The sequence below is a fragment of the Hemitrygon akajei genome, chromosome 21 (genome assembly GCF_048418815.1).
Source record: "Hemitrygon akajei chromosome 21, sHemAka1.3, whole genome shotgun sequence".
NCBI lineage: Eukaryota > Metazoa > Chordata > Chondrichthyes > Myliobatiformes > Dasyatidae > Hemitrygon > Hemitrygon akajei.
The window spans coordinates 65,767,109-65,789,049 of record NC_133144.1 but is presented as its reverse complement, the minus strand read 5'-3'; the positions used below and the strand labels follow the sequence as shown (position 1 = coordinate 65,789,049).

At 42.7% G+C, this 21,941-nt stretch overlaps 1 protein-coding gene across 1 annotated transcript in view; it reads right to left on the bottom strand.

The window, feature by feature from the left end:
• The window catches only part of ndst2a (N-deacetylase/N-sulfotransferase (heparan glucosaminyl) 2a), a 487,958-nt gene that overhangs the window by 331,571 nt on the left and 134,446 nt on the right, over positions 1–21,941 (bottom strand). The window lies entirely within an intron of this gene.

The following is a 21,941-nucleotide window of genomic DNA, read 5'->3' as shown; positions in this document are numbered from 1 at the left end:
AGCGCTGAGAATCTAATTGGATATTCCGTCAGAATCTTACCACTTCAAAGAAGCTTTAATTAAAATAAATGAATAAAAAAACACACACAAACAAAACATCAGCCTGCTCGGATGCTGAGGCGTCGACAGATACTGTCTGCCTTGATCCTGTCTTTAGAGACAGGGAGTAGCAGGGGAAGGTAGGTACAGGAACCTTAGGTCCCACACCGACAGGTTCGGGAAGAGATAATCACAAGAAAGTCTGCTGATGCTGGAAATCCAAAAGCAACACACAAAATCCTGGAGGAGCACTGCAGACCAAGCAACATCTATGGAAAAGAGTGAACAGACTATGTATTGGGCCGAGACCCTCCATCAGGACCCTCGCCCGAAACGTTGACTGTTTTCTCTTTTCCACAGATGCTGCCTGACTTGCTGAGTTCCTCCAGCATTTTGATCAAAGAAAGTTCAAAAGTTTTCAGCTGGTGCCGTAGAACATCACGCCAGCCATTTGCCTGGTTTTGAAGAGACTGAGGGGAGGCTTTATCGAAGTGATAGGAAGAGGTCAATAAAGAGGGTACTGAGATACAAGTCACTTGGGGGAAGGATTAGAAAGGTGATTAAAAGAAATATTTCAACAAGTGCTGAGGGCTTGGCCCCCCCCTGCAAACAGCACATGGAGAAACTCTTCAAGAGCAGTCACGAGTAGGTCATGGAGGGAGAGCTGGGAAGTGTGAATAGTCATAGAACAGTACAGCACAGAAACAGGACCTTCGACCAATCTACTCTGTGTCAAACTGTTATTCTGCCTAGTCCCATCGATCTGCACCTGCACCATAGACCTCCATACTCCTCCCATCCATGTACTTATCCAAACTTCTCTTAAATGTTGAAATTAAACCCACACCCACCACTGATTTCACACTCACTACTCATTGAGTGAAGTAGTTCCTCTCTTAAACATTTCACCTTTCACCCTTAACCCATGGCCTCCAGTTCTAGTTTCACCCATTCTCGGTGGAAAAAGCCTGCTTCCATCTATACCCGTCATAATTTTATATCCCACTGTCAAATCTCTCATTCTCCTATGATCCAGCGGATAAAGTCCTAACCTATTCAACCATTCCCTATAACGTAGGTCCTCAAGTCCCGATAGCATGCTTATAGATTTTCTCTGCACTCCTTTAATCTCCAGCCTAGTTTTGAACTCAAGTATGGAGACAAGAAGCCAAATGGGTTCTGCCAGCACTGTAAATCTCCTGGGTCCTGCCTCTGTACACTCCCACTATGACTGTGTGGGTTTCCACCCACATCACAAATATGAGTGAGGTGGTAGATTCATTACCCACTGTAATTGGATGGTGAGGCCACATTTGGAATATTGTATTCGGTTTTGGTCTTTACAGGAAGGATGCTATTAAACTGGAAAGAGTGCAGAAAAGCTTCACAAAAACATTGTCAAAACTTGAAGGACTGAGCTACAGGGTTGGAAAGGCTAGGACTTTATTCCTTGTGGCACAGGAAACCGAGAGGCGAGTTTAGAGAACAACTGTATATAAAATCATGAGAACATAGATGTGGTAAATGCACTCAAAGTCTTTTCCCCATGGTTGGGGAATCAAAAACTAGAGGAGCATAGGTTTTAGAATCTAAAAGGTTAGGGTCTACAGACCCCTTGGTTAATGGTAGGGGTCCATGGCATAAAAAAGGTTGGGAACAAAAGAGTTAAGAATTAATAGGAACTTGAGAGGCAACTTTTTGTTTAGAAAGGATGGTGTGTATGTAGAATGTGCTGTCAGAGAAAGCGGTTGAGGCAGGTAGAATAACAACTTCTAATAGCCAGTTGGACAGGTACATGGATTGGAAAAGATTAGAAGGTTATGGGTCAAATGCTGGCCAATGGGACTACGTTGGATAGGACATCTTGGTGATCATGGTCCAACTGGGCTGGAAGGTTTGTCTCCACACTATATGACTCTATTAACTCTCTATGAATATTGATTTAGAGGTTGTGGGAATTAAGAGTGTTAGAGAAGGGGGAGCCAAAGAAAGATTTAAATGCAGAGGGTTGTCCAAGTTCATTATCCTATGTAAGGTGCAATGAAAAACCTGCAGCAGCATCACAGGCACATATCATCACATCAGCAGCATTCACAAGAAAGACATTAATTAAACAGATATTATGCACAATTTTAACAAGAAAATAAATCACAATTAGAACAAAAGAATGTCCATTTTAGCGTAAACTGTTTAGAATTGTCTTAATGTTGTGAATTGTCATGGTGATTAGAGTTTTGTGAGTTGGTTCAAGAACCAAATGGTGGAAGGGAAGTAGCTGTGCTTGAACCTGGCAATGTATAACTTCAGGCTTCTGTACCCTGATTGATGGTAACTGCAATAAGGTGGCATAGCACGTCAAGTGCTGCTGTCTGCCCTGATCTGGGATTACTCAGTCTGCCCAACCTAAACCAAAATCTCCTCACTCTTGGGGAAAATTGTTGCTCCTGAGCATATTTTAAAAATTGGGACTGAGTGACAAATGTTAGAAGGAATGAAGGCCAATTCAGTGAAACTGAATGTATGGAACTTGAACATCTTGGTAAACCATCAACCATTCTGCTTATTCTGGCAACACACAGCTTTGCTCTGATTTTAACACTCGATACGGAGTGCTTGCTATTGCTGTTGGAAATGGTTGCATCTTATTGTAAGGTGCCAAGTGACAAATTTTGCAACCTGCCTCCACAGCGAAAAGGAGACACAGGCCCTGCACAGATCACCAGGTCACCAACAGTAACACAACATATAGGGGCTCACACCCTCACTTGGGCCTTAAACCCTGACACCAAGGGTGGCCTGTTCCAAAACTGGCCAGAGCAATTGAAATGAATGTGTCTTTCAGCAATTTGGGAAAAGGTGAGAGACCATAAGACTTCGGAGCAAATTAGGACATTCAGCCCAGTTCAAGTCTGCTTGGCCATTCAATCATGGCTGATCTATGCTCCCTCTCAATCCCATTCTCCTGCCTTCTCCCCATAACATTTTGTGCCTTTATTAATCAAAAACCTATCAACTTCTGCCTTAATTATACCCAACGACTTGCCCAGCAACCGTCTGTGGCAATGAATTCCACAGATTCACCACCCTCTTGGTGAAAGAAATTCCTCATCTCTGTTCTTTAGGGGCATCCATGTATTCTGAGGTTGTACCCTCTCATCCTAGACTCTCAATTTTGAAAACATCCTTTGCATGTCCACACTATCCAGGCCTTTCAACATTCAGTGGGTTTCAATGAGATCCCTCCATGATTCTTCTAAATCCTAGTGAGTACAGGCCCAGAGCAATCAAACCCTCCTCATACATTCATCCTTTCATTCCCGAATCATTTTGTGAATCTCTTCTGGACCCTTTCTAATGCCAGCACATCCTTTCTTAGTTAAGGGGCCCAAAACTGCTCACAATGTTCGCAGTGCAGTCCGACCAATGCCTTATAGAACTTCAGAGTTTGTTTATCTATCAGCTAAGGGTGAGGGGTGGGCATATTGATCAGTAAGAGAAGAACATATTGATCATCTATTAGGAGAGGGAGGTGTATTGATCAACTGCAGAGAGATGAAAAGAACATATTGATCAGCATCTCAGTAGAGCGTTTTGACATGGAGGAGTGTGTTAGTCAGGAAATGGAGGAGGGAGATAAATGATCCCTATGGAGACCATGATATGACTCAAACATTCTCCTGCACAATTATCAAAAATAATCAATAAAATTTACCATTTGGTTCAGCAATTCCAGACAGAACATCCGGTGTATTCAGCGTCATCAGCTGTCAAATGGGAATGCAACTTAACACATGACTACTGCATCAGGATCAGAATCTGGTTTACTTACATGAAATTTGTTGTTTTGCAGCAGAATACGTCAAATATATGTTAAATTACAATAAGAAATATATTTTAAAAATAAATAAGTGCTGCAAAAAGAGAGTAAAATAGTGAGGTAGTGTTCATGGGTTCATGACAATTCAGAAATCTGATGGTGGATGGGAAGAAGCAGTTCATAAAATGTTGAGTGTGTGTCTTCAGACTCCTGGACCTCCTCCTTGATGGCAGTAATGAGAAGAGAGCACGTCCTTAGTGATGGGGCTTCTTAACAATGGATGCTGCCTTTTTGAGGTATTGACTTTTGAAAATGGCCTCGAGGGTGGGAGGCTCATGTCTGTGACGCAGCAGGCTGAGTTTACAACCTCTGCGGCTTTTTTCGTTCCTGTGCAGTGGCCCCGGATGCTGATGCAACTACCGTAGAATGCTCTCCACAGTACTTCCTCTGACAAAGTACTCCAATTCATATTTTTTTTATCACATATACATCGAAACGTACAGTGAAATACGTCGTTTGTTTTAACATCCAACACAACCTAAAGTTGTGCTGGGGGCAGCCCACAAGTGTCGCCAGCACCAACTTAGCTTGCATGCAATGCTCAGCCGAACAACACAGAACACAACAGCAGCAAAACAAGCCCCGTTCCTACAGGCAAAGTATGCATACGTATATCCCAATATATTACCTAGAGATTCAATGACCAATTAACCTACTATCCGATACGTATTTGGACTGTGGGAGGAGACCGGAGCACCCGGAGGAAACCCAGGCAATCACGAGGAGAACATAAAACTCCTTATAGGCAGTGACAAGAATTGAACCTGCATCCCCTGTACTGTAAAGCATTGTGCTAACTACGTACTACGCTACCGTATTGTATCTATATAAGGAGATACCTTGGTGACAGGCCCAAAGTCTAAACACAACATCCATTTACATCACATATACAACTTATACATATATCCTGAAGGTAGTTCTATAATATTTTTAATAATTTTGTGCATGAAACAATAATGTGTATATTGAACCATCAGAAGGGTAAGCTATCACCACCTCAGCTGCCCTGGTGGACGGTCAATGGCTGTTTGGCATCAGCATCATTCCCGACTCTGAATTTACGTGTTACCAGTAAGCAGTCTTTGTTTTACACCTGTTCATCTCACATATGTACTGACGAGGCTGTTCAGCATGTTAGATTTTCATCATCAGTGAGCTTAGCAAACTCATCAATGATTTTCTCTGCTACTTCATGATAGGTAGATGCTTTATTACCACAATTCTAGAAAAATTAATATCATGCCTTTTCTTAAATTTCTGCAACCAGCTTGCTGAATAGTCACAATTACCTTCAATTTTCAGCTTGTCGTGTTGGATCTTCGCTTGTTTCATGATCAGCATAGCGTTAAGCAGCATACGTTCACTCCAATGCTGACAAATTCTTTCAATACACAATCGAGATCTTCATTTTCCACTTTATGAAGTGTTTTTCTATTTTCATTAACTTCTGTTCAGTACATATGTGAGGTCACTCCTCAGAATTGATCTGTGCATCATCTGGGAACCTTCCCAGGGCTCTGTGGAATTTTCCATTTGTAACGTCAGGTCAGCACTCCAAAAAATTTTGGATTCTGAAGGTTTTCGAATTTTGGATTTTCAGATAAGGAGTGCTCAACTGTACTGAGAACATGAGTTCTGGAGTCCTTACAGTGAGTCTGTAGGTTGTGGAATCAGATCAGAGTTCAGGTGAGTTAAATTATCCACGCTGGTTCAGGAGCCTGATGGTTGAGGGGTAATAACTGTTTCTGATACTGATGATGTGAGACCTAAGGCTCTCGTACCTACTGCTTGAGAAGTAGTAAGAAAAAAGCATGGCCTGGATGATGAAGGTCCTTGATGATGGATGCTGCTTTCTTGTGGCAGCGCTCCTTGTAGATGTGCTCAATGGTGGGGAGGGCTTTGCCTGGGATGGACTGGGCCGTATCCACCACTTTCTGTAGTAGCAACCTTCTCTGGATGCCAGCAAAGAGCTCAGGCAGTCCACCGCTAACTATGGACTTCTTGGCAAAATGGACTCTGGGGCAAATGCCATCCCTGTCCGGCATGAGGACAATCCCAGTAAAACCTGGTCAGATGACCCACGTGTCTGAAAATTCACACCTGAGTTTCGGAGCTACCCACCTTAGTTAAAGGGGAAATTACTGCCTGTGAGAACAGGTTGTGGGCGGTCAACAGGAAATGCAGTAAGCGCTGTGGACCAGGCTCGATGTAGTCCACTTTGCCAGCAGCATCGAGCAGCTAATAATTTCAGTGTACAGCTAAAATTTGATCAATTGTCTCTCAAATGTCAAGTGTCCAGACATGATGCTGTCACGCTGCACATTTCGTTGAAGTCGTGGCTCAGATTCAGTTTGTGTTTCGATTTCTAGGTATAGTTCTGGAACAGACAGGGGAGTGAGGGGTCAGGCTATAGTTTAAGGGAAGCAATATGGGGAAATTAGAGATCAGGCCAGAGTCTAGTTCCTCCCTCTGCGTTATAAGACCAGCAACGTAAACATGTGACAAAGGACATCCGTGGGCAAATGTTCGGCTGGCAAGTGCTGTGGACAAAGACTGGCACCTTGCCCCCCCACCCGCCAACCACTGAACTCATCGAGTCTCCCGTGTCAACTGGTCCCAGGTCCCTGTGGGCAGATGTCATGGGGGCAGCAACCCAGTGGGCATGTGAGTCAGCGAGTGCAGAGTGCAAAGTCACATCATCAGCAAGTCTGGAGTTTGGGGCCTGAAGTTCAGCAGCTCCTGGCATCAATGCTGAAGATCAATCGCAAGACTGGAAGTCATGTCCCAATGTACGTGAGTCTATGAGTCCAATGGGCTGTCATGGGTTTGGTGGAGAGAGACAGGGAGAAAGAGAGAGGGAGAGAGGGGGAGAGGGAGGGAAGGGTGTGTGTGTGTGTGTGTGTGTGTGTGTGTGTGTGTGTGTGTGTGTGTGTGTGTGTGTGTGTGTGTGTGTGTGTGTGTGTGTGTGTGTGTGTGTGTGTGTGTGTGTGTGTGTGTGTGTGTGTGTGTGTGTTCTGCTGAACACTGTGGGCATGTTATGCTCAGTATGTTATGGTGACATTTGTGGGCTGTCCCCAGCACATCCTCGGGTGTGTTGGTTGTTAACAGAAACGACGTATTTCACTGTACGTTTCCATGTACCTGTGACAAAGAATACGGAACATGAATCTAAGATGTCAAATGCATCCCTGGCAACAGGACCAGAAACTCAAAAAGCTTTCAAAAGTCATAATTCTAAATCGTCTTCTTTACTACAAGGATATTAGTTAAATTTCAATAGCTGTTTTAATTGCATTTGTGATTTATGGGGAGGGCAGAAATATAGTCCTGGTCCAGTGGCGGGGGAGGAGAGAAAGCTGAGCTCAATCATCACTGCAATGAAATCCTCTCAGCAGTAAATGTTGCCTGGCCAGCGCTTGTAAAATCTGCGCCCAGTATAATTTATGAAGGTAGTTTTAGATCCTGCATTTGAAAGCCTGTGTAGGAGCACATATTGTTCCAAGTAACGGTGTGCAATGCGTTGACCCCCCCCCCGAATAATCCCTTGCTGACTTGCATCCATCATCAAAGACCCCCACCACCCAGGCCATGCCCTTTCCATCAGGAAGGAGGTACAGGAGCCTCAAGACTGACGTAACCAGGTTCAGGAGTTACCCTCCAACCATCAGGCTCCCGAACCAACTTCCCTCACCCCGGCACCGAACCGATTCCACAACCTATGGGCTCATTCTCAAGGACTCTACAACTCGTAGTCTCAGTATTATTTATCTATTTATTTATTTTTGTACCTGCACAATTTTTTCCATTTCTTTTGTTTTCTTTGGTTGTTTGTCCGTGTGTGTAGTTTTTCATTGATGCTATTGTATTTCTTTGTTCTACTGTGAATGCCTGAGAGAAAATGAATCTCAGAGTGGTATACGATGACATATACCTACTTTAATAATAAAATCACTTTGAACTTTATCCGCGGACATAACCTCATTGGACCTGCACTCAGCCGGATGAGCTTTTAATTAACACTTTTCAGAGACTGCTTCAGTGACTGAAGGATCTGTGATTTCCGGCTCCGCACAACTATCACTGGTGTTGGAACAGCCTATTGATGCTTAGCAGCTGAAGTATGTGGCCAAACTTGTTGGATCTGCAGCTTTTCGCGTCTCTGCACAGACACCTTTGAAATGTGGGACTGAGTAACCGTGCCAACGCCTGGCTGTCCTCGCCTGATCTAACCACAGACAGCTCGGGGCCATCTCCAGCCTAAACCGAATCCTGCTTTCTCATCTATCCGATTTGCCAGATGAGTCACGCTCTGATCTTCGAATTCGCTGCTGTGAAGTTCCTTACTGGCTCTCCTCCCAAATGTCCAAACTTCCAAGATCACAGTGCTCTTCCTATTCTGACCACTTTCTCCATCAAGACATTAATCAACACACAAAACGCCGGAGGAACCCAGCAGGTTAGACACCTTCTTATTCTGGCTTCTGTACCCTTCCTTTCCTGTCCTGAGGAAGGGGTCTTGGACTGAAAACATTGACTGTTGAACTCCTCCATAGATGCTGCCTAACTTGCTGAGTTCCTCCAACGAAGGAGGACGACAATGACAGTGATGCGTCTCTTCCTGACGTATGTATTGAGTTGTGCATACCGGTCTGGAGGAAGCTTGTTTTATCTGGCGGTATTTATGTATACAGTTGAAGATCATTAAACTTGAACATGAGCATTTTGCATGTGCTTAAGATTTCAGAATCTCTGGCATTTAGGACGATGACTAACTCTTGGAACTGCAGGAGCAGGGGATTGCTGGGAATGCCCAAACACAGCATGACTGAATGACAACCAGTCTTAGCATCAACATCATCCCAGGTCTTGGGGCCAGGGCCACGCAAATGCCTATCACCTGGGGACAAGCCAGAACAAGACAGAAAGTGGTTGGAATTAATTAGCCATTTTTGGGTTGAGACGCTACAACCAGTGAAGTGGGAATTGGGCACACAGCCAGCATCTCTGTGTAAAAAACCTACCTCTGACATTCCCATTTACTCTCCTCTAATCATCTTAAAATTATGCTCCCTCCTATTAGCCATTTCTGCCTTGGGAAAAAGTTTCTAGCTGTCCACTCTATTAAAAACTCTCATCATCTTGTACACCTCTATGAAGTCAAAGTTGTCCACTAACGTGCTGGTACAAACCACAGGAATATCAAGCTCACTGCTGCAGTTGAGGCCCACTGGATTTACAGAAGAAAATGTTGTCCGAGCCCATCTCTCACTAATTAACACCTAAAGACACAGTAATTATAGGAGCAGCTGTCAGCAGATCAGTGGAAGATCTACCTTATTTTTGGTCTTATGATTAGCTTTTTGTTTCATCCCCTTCCTGTGAAGCATGTCATGGTGCCTCATAAAGGAAGATGATGTTGGCTTGTCTGTAACCACACAGCATAAGCTAACAGCAACATTAAGGGGAGTACTTACTCTGCAGACCAAAAGAACAAACCAATGGACAAGACCAATGTGGTCTACAAAATCCAATGCAAGGACTGAAGCAAATGTTATGTCGGCCAAACTGGTACAAAACTACCCACGAGGCTCCATGAATATCAACCTGCCATGAAGTGGCATGATCTACCCATGAAGATTGAGTGGGGCACAAGTTCGACTGGGCATCTGCGAAAGTTATGGTGCATGCAAATTCGCAGCATGAGAAAGGATTCCTAGATTCCCAGAACTATTCTGTAAACAGACAGGTGGACCTTGACCCTATTTATGAGCCAGAGCAGGCAAAACTTTCAGACCACAGAATACAGAGTTTGCCACGCAACCAATCAGCGACAAGATTTCTTCCCTATATCACAACTGACTCTCCGCAATGACGACTAATCAACTGATCAATCAGTATATAAAGGACAAGCATTCAGAGGACACACCATAATTTTTAGTAGCACACTGATGATGTTTCCTCATATGATGAAGAAACATTTTCAAGTATGTTGTCAAGATCAGAGAGCAACTCAACCCAACCAGTAACCACACGGTTATTTAGTCAAAGTCATAGAACAAAGCAGCACAGAAGCAGGCCCTTTGGCCCATCTAGTCTGTGCTAAACTCTTATTCTGTGTTTCTCATTGACCTGTGCCGGGACCTTAGCCCTCCACACCCCTTTATTTATGTTACAGGGTGTTCAGGAGATTTTATTTTCTCACAGAGGCTGTAGAGGCCAAATGGGACGAATCATCAGGCAACCTCAAGAATCCTAGTCTAGAAAGTAGAAAAACATGGAAATTTTGCATCTAAAACAACCTTAACAACATACTGACCAAACATCTCAGAAGTGCTTTACATACTGTGACATACCCTTTTATACAGGAAACCACAGTGGCCACAATGCAAAACTCTGGCCTCGGGGCTAAACCTCAATGAGGCATCTCAGATACCAGGTTCTAACCAGTGCTCCTAGAGCATCACTGCAGATGCCACTATTTGGGATGGATGCAAACAGTCCTTATGTTATTTTGATATACCACCGAGTAATTCTCCTTCACTCACTAACCAATGTTTATCCTTACAACAGTAGGTGGCCTTTGCATTGCCGTTCGTGGGAATTTCGTAGACCTAAATTGGCTGCCCGGCATCTCCGACATTCCAAAACTTCAGAAGAACCTCATTGCCTGGAGCACCAAATCAAGGTTTCCGGCATCTGTGGAATCTATTGTGTCTTGGCACGGATGTGTGAATGAAAGCAGCGAATATGACAAGCAGACTCATTCAGAAACACGAGAAAATCTGAAGATGCTGGAAGTCCAACACAACACACACAGAATGCTGGAGGAACTCAGAATCTGATTTGTTATCACTCACTCATATGACGTGAAATTTGTGGCTTTGCAGCAGCGCAGAGCCATATTACTAAAAATTACAAAACTACTAAGTGATTGTCATATCACAGCTACGTGTGTACACAACACTAATACATAGCAGCTTCAGAAATCAGAATCAGGTTTAACATCACTGACATATGTCATATGCATAAGCGGCAGAGAGTTGTAAAATTAGTCAGCTCCATCATGGGCACTAGCCTTCACAGTATCCAGGACATCTTCAAGCAGAATGCCTCAAAAATCAGAATCAGAATCAGGTTTATTATCACCAGCATGTGACGTGAAATTTGTTAACTTAGCAGCAGCAGTTCAATGCAAAACATAATCTAGCAGAGAGAAAAAATAAATAAAATAAAAATAATAATGATACATAAACAAGTAAATCAATTACATATATTGAATAGATTTTTAAAAATGTGCAAAAACAGAAACATAAAAACACAGGAAACCTACAGCACAATACAGGTCCTTCGGCCCTCAAAGTTGTGCCAAACATGTCCTTACCTTAGAAATTACCAGGCTTACCTATAGCCCTCTTTTTTTCTAAGCTCTGCAATCCACACACTCCCCACTCTCTGAGTAAAAAGAACTTACACCTGACATTTCCTCTGTACCTACTCCTAATACTGTATATTTTTAAAAAATGAGGTGTTGTCCAAAGATTCGATGTCCATTTAGGAATCGGATGGCAGAGGGGAAGAAGCTGTTCCTGAATCGCTGAGTGTGTGCCTTCAGGCTTCTGTACCTCCTACGTGATGGTAACAGTGAGAAAAGGGCATGCCCTGGGTGCTGGAGGTCCTTAATAATGGACACTGCCTTTCTGAGACACCACTCCCTAAAGATGTCCTGGGCACTTTGTAGGCTGGTGCCCAAGATGGAGCTGACTAGATTTACAACCTTCTGCAGCTTCTTTCGGTCCTGTGCAGTAGTCCCTCCATACCAGACAGTGATGCAGCCTGTCAGAATGCTCTCCTCAGTACAACTATAGAAGTTTTTGAGTGTATTTGTTGACATGCTAAATCTCTTCAAACTCCTAATGAAGTATAGCTGCTGTTTTGCCCTCTTCATAACTACATGGATATGTTAGGGCCAGGTTAGGTCCTCAGAGATCTCGACACCCAGGAACTTGAAGCTGTTCACTCTCTCCACTGCTGATCCCTCTATGGGATGATTAAGAGAACTCATCACCTGCCCTCCTCTCATTGCTACCATCAGCAAGGAGGTACAGAAGCATGAAAGCACACACTCAACTTTTCACAAACAGCTGCTTCCCCTCTGCCGTCCAGTTTGTGAATGGACATTGAACCCATGAACACTGCCTTGGTCTCAGCCTGAAACGTCGACTGTTTACTCTTTTCCATAGATGCTGCCTGGCCTGCTGAGTTCCTCCAGCGTTTTCTACGATTTCCAGCATCTGCAGATTTTCTCTTGTTTGTGACACCGCCTCATCACTTTCTTATTTCCATTTTTTGCACTACTTATTGAATTTATCTATATTCATACAGCAGTTCACAGTTTTTTCTCTCTATTAACTCCAAGGCAGAGCACAAAGTAAATGGCAGGATACTTGGTAGTGTGGAGGAGCAGAGGGATCTGGGGGTACATGTCCACAGATCCCTGAAAGTTGCCTCACAGGTAGATAGGGTAGTTAAGAAAGCTTATGGGGTGTTAGCTTTCATAAATCGAGGGATAGAGTTTAAGAGACGTGATGTAATGATGCAGCTCTATAAAACTCTAGTTAGGCCACACTTGGAGTACTGTGTCCAGTTCTGGTCGCCTCAGTATAGGAAGGATGTGGAAGCATTGGAAAGGGTACAGAGGAGGTTTACCAGGATGCTGCCTGGTTTAGAGAGTGTGCATTATGATCAGAAATTAAGGGAGCTAGGGCTTTACTCTTTGGAGAGAAGGAGAATGAGAGGAGACATGATAGAGGTGTACAAGATATTAAGAGGAATAGACAGAGTGGACAGCCAGCGCCTCTTCCCCAGGGCACCACTGCTCAGTACAAGGGGACATGGCTTTAAGGTAAGGGGAGGAAAGTTCAAAGGGGGATATTAGAGGAAGGTTTTACACTCAGAGAGTGGTTGGTGCGTGGAATGCACTGCCTGAGTCAGTGGTGGAGGCAGATTCACTAGTGAAGTTTAAGAGACTACTAGACAGGTATACGGAGGAATTTAAGGTGGGGGTTATATGGGAGGCAGGGTTTGAGGGTCAGCACAATATTGTGGGCTGAAGGACCTGTAATGTGCTGTACTATTCTTAATTCTATTACGTATTGCATTCCACTGCTGCTGCAAACTTTACGACACGTCAGTGATGTTGAACCAGATTCTGTTTCAGAACCGTTGGTTCTGTGGCACACTACATTGCAATGCACAATAAAAACTGTCAATAAAAAATAGATAAAGAAAATTGAATTAAATAAGTAGTGCAAAAAGAGATAGGAAAAAGTGGTGAGGTAGCGTTCATAGGTTCAATGTCCATTCAGAAATCTGCTGACAGAGGGGCAGAAGCTGTTCCTGAATCGTTGACTATGTGTCGTCAGGCTCCTGTACCACCTCCCTGATGGTAGCCAATGAAAAGAGCTTCACAGACACATAGCATTAGAACACAACGTTCAGAAGAAAAACAGAAATCATATAAGAAAGAATACAATTAGAATTTTTAAAATTATTTTTTCATTTCATTTTTCAATCTTTTTTATTGATTTCCAAATAAAGAATATACAAATCGGAAAAGGAGTTTAACAAGTAGATAATATAAAAGACATATAAACAGCAATAGTAAAAATAAAAAGTATATACTATCAAAATCAAATAAGTAAAATATTATGCTGTTATATATACAATGGTCAAATAAAACTACAATTCCTCATAACAATCATAAAAAAAATTGAAAATTTTATTGATAAGGAAAAAAACCCCACTAACTAAACTGAAACAAAAAAGAGAGAAAAAAAGGAAAAAGAAAAAAATCAAAGTTCATTGTAGTGCATCATCCAAGTGCTCACCTTGAGATGTCTTATGTTTCAAATTGTGCACGATAACAGTAGATGCAATAGCTCTCTGCCCTTTTACAACATCAATGTGAAATCCCCGTCCTTAATTACCATAAACAGAGTGCTTTCCTTCTCGATCTTCGAGAGGATTAAGAGCCAACCACATAACCAGAGATCTGGTGCTGCATATCAGACCATACTCATGAGGATTTCAGATCATAAACACAAGAGATTCTGCAGATGCTGGAAATCTTGAGCAGCACTGACAAAATCCTGGGGGATCTTGGCGGATCCATCAGCACCTTTGGAGGGGAATAAACAAAGTTTTGGGCTGAGACCCTTCATCAGGACCCTTCCTTCCCTAAAAACACTTAACTCCAAAGATATACAAGATTGAGGGGTTGATTTCCCTCACTTGGTACATGAATAGGAGAAGCTTAACAGGATATAGATGAAACAAAGGCAATCAGTCTATCTTAGATAGGAACCTGGGTCAGTATGGATGAGCTGGGGCCAAATGGCCTGATACCCTGCTGAATGACTCTGACTCTAAGAACATCAGTGTTTCTCAACAAATGATGCAACAACATTCAATAACACTGCTCTTAACTGTACTTATTGTTAAATATACAGTCAGTAAGCACCTTATTATGTGCCCTTCTGTTGCTGTAGCCCATCCACTTCAAGGTCCGATCTGCTGTGCGTTCAAAGATACTCTTCTGCCTCAATTGTTTTAACATGTGAGCTACTGTTGCCTTCCTGTCAGCTTGAACCAGTCAGGCCATTCTCCTCTGACCTCTCTCATTAACAAGGTGTTTTCACCCACAGAACTGCCACTGATTTATTTTGTATGTTTTTTGCACCATTCTCTGTAAACTCCAGAGGCTTCTATGCATGAAGTTCCCAGGACATCAGTGGTTCCTGAGATAGTCAAACCACCCTGCTGGGCACCAACAATCATTCCACAGTCAAAGTCACTTAGATCCCATTTCTTCCCCATTCTGATGTTCGGTCTGGACAACAACTGAACCTCTTGACCATGTCTGCATGCTTTAATATGTTGATTGGCTGATTAGATGTTTGCATTAACGAGCAGGTGTACCTAATAAAGTGGCCACTGAGTGTATTTTACGAATTATTCAGTTATGTGAGTTTATCTTCCATAGCATCTGGTGTGAGCTTTGAACTCATCTCTTTGGGGTGCAAATGGATTAACAACAACCACTATATTACTGCTGAGGGAGGGGGTAGACACACACACTCAAGAACAGCTTCTACCCCTCCACCATCAGTGTTCCATATATACACACACATTTATTGTAATATACAGTTTTTATTACTCTGTATTGCACAGTACTGCTGCTGCAAAACAGCAGACAGCAACTTACATGCCAGTGCTATTAAACCTGATTCTGAGAATTAAACGGGGTGAGCAACAGATTAATATGGACAGCCAGCTGCTGGTCAGCACAGACTCAATGGGCCAAAGTTTTTGCCTAGTGTCATCTCCACCCTAAGAAACAGGTCCAAATTCCATTCCAAATCACCAGCTGCTACAGCAACTACAGATGAACTGTAAATACTGAGATTTCAGAGAGGCCTAAAATCAATTAAAAACATGGAGTTAACCTTGCAGTGTTCTGTACCGTAGAGGAACTGGGCTTGAAAACAAAAGTCAAAATGAGGTTCTGTTTTAAAACCTGTTCTACATAATAACAACAACACTAATTATTATACAGCAGACTTTGTTGTGCCTGTGGGCTCTTACAGCAGCAGCTTGCTAAAGATAAGTAACTATCAGCACTGTTCACAGTCTATCTTCTGTTGAAGGCTGTGACTGCTTTACTTGATTTTTAAAGGTATATTAACAGTTCACAACCCAAAACTCTCTTCAGACCACAAACAAAATACTATGTTTTTCTTTTCATTTAAACTAGTCCATTTACCCATGTTGTATCATGTCTTCTTAAACCTTTTCTAACCATGTTTTTCTTTTCATTTCAACTAGTCCATTTACCCATGTTGTACTCATGTCTTCTTAAACCTTTTCTAACCATCTATCTGTCCAAGTGTCTTTTAAACTCTGTTATTGTACCTGCGTCAACTACTTTCTCTGATAAGTTTCTTCCATGTACGGACCATCTTCTGTGTAAGGAAAGTATGTTACAGCTCAGGGTGTCAGAGTTCAGAGTTCAATTCCAATGCTGCCTGAAAGGGGTTTTCTCCAGGTGCACCAGTTTTAACCTACAATCCAAAGACATACCAATTAGTGGGTTAATTGGTCATTGTAAATTCTCCCATGATTAGACGAGGGTTAAATTCTTAAAACGAGGGTTGCTGGGCAGTGTGGCTCGTTGGGTCAGAAGGGCCTGTTCTGCGATGGATGGGTAGATAGATAAATAAGATAGATGAATGATTGAGTAAGTAAATAAATAAAAATATCTCCCTTCTCTAGTTCTTGATTCCCCAATCCTGGGAAACAGACTGTGTGCATTCACCCTGTCTGTGTCCCTCATGATCCTCTATAGGATCACCCCTCAGTGTCCAATGCTCCAGGGGATGAAGTCCCAGGTTATACAGCTTCTGATAACTCAGTGCCTCCAGTCCTGGCAAATGGTCCAAATGGCATCACGATCAGGCTTGACCCGTCAGTGCAACACTGTGATGCTGCAAGTACAGCTGCTGTCTATGCGGAGTCTGCATGCGGCCCCTGTGACCACATTGATTTCCTCCAGGTGCTCCGGTTTCCTCCCACAATCCGAGCAACGCACACAAAACGCTGGAGGAACTCAGCAAGCCAGGCAGCATTATGGAAAAGAGTACAGTCGACTTTTTGGGACAGAACCCTTCGGCAGGACTGGAGAAAATATATCGACTGTACTCTTTTCCATAGACGCTGCCTGGCTTGCTGAGTTCCTCCAGCATTTTTGTTCTATGTTGTTTGGATTTCCAGCAACTGCAGATTTTCTCTTGTTTATGATTGGTCTTCTCACAATCCAATGTGTTGGAAGCTGAGTGGCCACTGTAAGTGTGTAATGAGAGATGGAATCTGGGGGGTGGGAGGCTGCCGTTTGATGGGAACGTGGGAGAATATAAACAGGATTAATCTAAATGGTGCTCGCTGAACATTGCTGAACAGCTCAACCAAAGAGACTGTTTCTCTGCTGTACAACTCCACACGAGCCTCCCATTACAACCCTGCCTTCACCAAGGCTACGACGCAGGCAACGTGTCATAGATTCAACATGGAACAGTACAACATGGTGCAGGCACTTTGGCCACAATGTTGTGCCAACCTTTTAACCCACTCAAAATTCAACCTAACAAACACAGCCCTCCATTTTTCTTACATCCTTGTGCCTATCTAAGTCTCTTAAATGTCCCTAATGTATCCGCCACTACGACCCCACACCAGCAGCAGTGTTCTACGCACACACAACGCTCTCTTTAATAAACCTATTTCTGATATACCCACTCTATAGTTTCCTCCAATCACCATAGAATACACCTTCCCAAATTACCCATTTCCACTCTAGGAAAAAGGTGCTGGCTATCCATTCTATCTATGCTTTTTATCATCTTGTACACCTCTGTCAAGTCACTTCTCATCCACCTTCAGTCCAAAGAGAAAAGCCTTAGCCTGCCCAACCTATCCTCATAAGACATGCTCTCTCTAAGCAAGCAGCATCCTGATAAATCTCCCCTGCTTTCTAAAGCTTCCACATCTTTCTATAATAAAATAACCAGAACTGAACACAATTCCCCAAGTGTGGTCTAACCAGGGTTTTATCGAGCTGTAACATTACCTCGTGGCTCTTGAACTCTATACCCCAACTAACGAAGGCCAACACACCACAGGCCTTCTTAATCACACTATCAACTTGCACAGCAACTTGATGTGAACTCCAAGATCCCTTTGTTCCTTCACACTGCTAAAAATCCTGCTATTAACCCTGTACTCCACCTTCAACTTCACACTTCCCCAGACTGAACTCCATCAGCCACTTCTCAGCCTAGCTCTGCATCCCGTCAATGCCCCGTTGTAACCTACAACATTCTACACTATCCATAAATCCACCATTGCAAATGTATTAATCCACTTCTTCATCCAAGTCATTTATAAAAATCACAAAGAGCAGGGGTCCCAGAACAGATCCCTGTGGAACACCACTGGTCACCCACCTCCACCTACTTTCACCCTCTGCCTTCTACTGGCCAGCCAATGCTGAATCTACACAGCTGTAACTCTCATTTCGGCTGGCGGCTTAATACAATATAAGGGGTGACAGCTCCAGCCCAGCCAAACTTAAGAAATCTTGTTTGGGTAGATGCTGTGCAATGTGTCCCCTGTTACAAATCAGTACCCTGAAATAACAAACAGTACACAATATGTGATTAAATGATTAAGCTTTATAACTCTTACTTTGACTATGTGGTTAGTAAAGAAACAAACACAGAAAAAAAAGGGCCCAATCTAATTAAACATTCTGTTGCACAATGTTGGAGCTCACAAATATGGCCATTATGACCTCCTCCGATTGTCGCTGCCCTTCGGACCCCCACTCCAAGTCCACCCCGTCCGGCGGTCTACCAACTCTCTCCATTCGCGTCTTCTCTCCTCATCTCTCCCCGGCCGAAAAGACCGCAAAAATCTCTCTTCCAGCTCACAAGGAACAACAACAACAGCATTCCTAACCCCATTATCTCTAGTCATAACCCAAACATTGCTGCTACAGAGAAACCATTACACTATCAGCTGTTACACAGCCAAGTCTCCCTGGTTTCCGTGCCTCCTGACCTTCTGAACGAGCATGCCATGGGGAAGCTTGTCACACACCTTACGTATATGTACACCACAATGACTGCATATCATTGGCTCAATACTGGAATACCCTGCAGACTTCAGACTGCCAGAGCACATGAACAAATGCCATGCGTCACAGAGAATTACAGCAAAGTCAGAGAAATCCAGGCTGCAGTGTCCATGCCAGTCGGAAGAGCTCTCCCCAGACAAAAAATAAACAGGAAATACTCAGCAGGCCAGACAGCATCTGGAGGGGGATTCAGTACTAAAGCACGAATGATCAGAACTACAGGTGTGCCCCCCCCCTTACAAAGGTAGAGCGCTCCTATGAAACCTTTCTTAAGCCGAAATGGCGCAAAGTGAAGAACCATTAATTTACATGGGAAAAATTTTCGTGAAAGTGAAAATCCTCTTTGTAATGCGAAAACAGGTTACTGATGTAGGTCTTTTGTAAAAGCGAAGTGGTGTAAAGCCAACATTCGTAAAGCAGGGGACACCTGTAGTCCAAAATTTTCATTCCTGCATTCAGGGACATCATCAAGAATCAAGGATCAACTTCATTCACCAAATACAGTACTGTCCAAGTCTTTGGCACATGTATAAAAATTCTGTAAATTGAACATGCTTTCAAAAATAATGAAAAATAAAGTTTCTAAATGTCAAAAAAATACTATAAAGGGCAATAAACAGTAAAAAAAAACTAAATCAAATCAATATTTGGTGTGACCACTCTCTGCCTTCAAAACTGCATCAATGCTCTTCGGTACACTGGATTTCAGTTTTATAAGAAAATTGGCTGGTAGGTTGCTCCAAGCATCTTGAAGAACTTGCCTCAGTTCTTCTGCAGGCTTGGGCTGTCTCACTTGCTTCTGACTCTCCAGGTAACCCCATACAGCCTCGATCATGTTGAGATCAGGACACAGCGGAGACCTCGTCATCTGAAACCTATAAAAATCTAGGGTCCTTAAGACTTCTGCACAGTACTGTACATTTGTACATGTACATTTCACTACCTATGCCCGTGATATTAACCTCATTCTGATACGTATACTGGAATTCACTGTGGTGTGTTGGGTGTGACATGCAACAAAAACACAACTTTCAACAATTCTAAAGAATAAAGAATTATATAAAATATAAAGCTGGAAACTTAAGTTCAGATATGGAATGAAATGTGTATAAATACCAGCATGTATTTACAACGTAAACAACATTACAAAAAGTGGGAAAAATCATGGGATCTCCTTGCTCCCAGATATCCCAACTACCACAATTAATTTTCATCTATTGAGGAAAATGAAAATTATTTCTAAGTTTGGACAATCACAACGTTACCAAACAGATACAGCCATGCATTTTAAAAGTTTACCAAAAGCTCTATTCTTGGAATTAACTTCATGTCAGTTATCATGAACTTGAGGACTATATATAACTGGACCAAACTTCTTCCTAAAGGTTGCAAATGAAGGTCAGGACCAGCAGCAGTCATAAATAGTCTTCTTGAACAGTGGGCAGCACCATGACTAGACTAGGAGCATCTAAATTTAGAGCAAGTCGTGTTTATCTGGGTGAAGGATTTTTCATACAGAACTAGATCAGCCTCAAATAACCAGAGGGGAGGAAGGGAGCATGTTTCTTCTTGCAGTCTACTGCGACCTGCCAAACATTGCACCAAGTTCCACTCAAAGATATATGATTATTTGTCTAGATGGGTTGAGGGTCCTAGGAAACTCTCCCAACCTTTCCCTGGTTATGTGTCTTCATAATCAGGGATGTCAGCTGCCAAGTTCAATTTCATTTAGCCACACATTAGTCACAGCAACCCCTCAGGTACCTGAAAAACAAGACAATTGGCATGTAAGGTAACATCTACCACTTCTAACTCCCCTCTATCTATTACCTCAGTCACTGCACTGTAATTATTTTCAACTATTTTTTATATTGCTGTTTAGATTGTAAATCCATGCTGGCATTTTATGTATTTAAGCACATTTTATTCCATATCCATTCTTTAACCTCTAACTTTATTTTTTATATAATTCTTTATGCTTTATAATTGTAGAATGCAGTTTTTTGTTGCATGTTAGACCCTGACCAACACACCACAACATACTTAGATTACTGAAATATTAAATACATAACACACATCACCTTCAATGAAAAATAAAACTGTCACAATCCGGTGAATGACAGCTTTTCCATTTCTCTCTAAACCATCCCAAATACGCATTACTAAGGCAATGAATTGGTTGGTGACAAAAAATATCATCTCCTGCTTGAGAAATGACTTGGATCCACTCCAATTTGCCCAAACACGCAACAGATCTAGAGCAGATGCCAACTCATTGGCCCATCACTCAACCCTGGAACATCTGGACAGCAGAGATGCATACATCAGGATGTTCTTTATCGACTACAGCTCAGCATTCAATATCATTATCTACTCAAAACTTATCAATAAGCTTCAAGACATTGGCTTGAATAGCTCCTTGTGCAAGTGAATCCTCGATTTTCTCACTTGCAAACCCCACTCAGTTCAGATTGGCAACAGCATCTTCTCAGCACAGGTGCTCCACAAGGTTGTGTTCTTAGTCTCCTGTTCTACTCACTTACACTTATGACTGTATGGTTAAGCACAGCTCCAATTTCATATTCAAGTCTGCTGACGACACCACTGATCAAAAGTGGTGATGAATCAACATACAGGAGGGAGATTGAAAATCTGGCTGAGTGGTGTCACAACAACCTCTTACTCAATGTCAGCAAGACCAAGAAGCTGATTATTGACTTCAGTAGGAGGAAGACAGAGGTCCATGAGCCATTAATGCATCAGAGGTGGAGAGGGTTAACAACTTTAAATTCCTCAGAGTTATTATTTCAGAGGAAGTCCACTGGACCCAGCACGTACGTGCCTCTACTTCCTTAGGAGTTTGCAAAGATTTGGCATGACATCTAACATTTTGACAAACTTCCATAGTAGTGGAGAGTATGTTGACCAGCTGCAGCACAGCCTGGTATGGAAACACCTTGTACGGAAAAGCTTACAAGAAGTAGTGAATACAGTCCAGTCCATCACAGGCAAAGCCCTCCCCATCGTTGAGCACATCTATGTGGCGAGCTGTTGCAAGAAAGCAGCATCCATTCAGGCCACGCTCTCTTTTCATTGCTGCCATCAGGAAGGAAGTGCAGGAGCCTCAAGACCCACATCACTCGGTTTAGGAACAGTTACTACACCTCAACAATCAGGCTCTTAAGCCAAAGGGGATAACTTCATTTACCTTCACTCATCCCATCACTGAAATGTTCCCATGGACAGAGCTTCAAAGACTCTTCATCTCATGTTCTC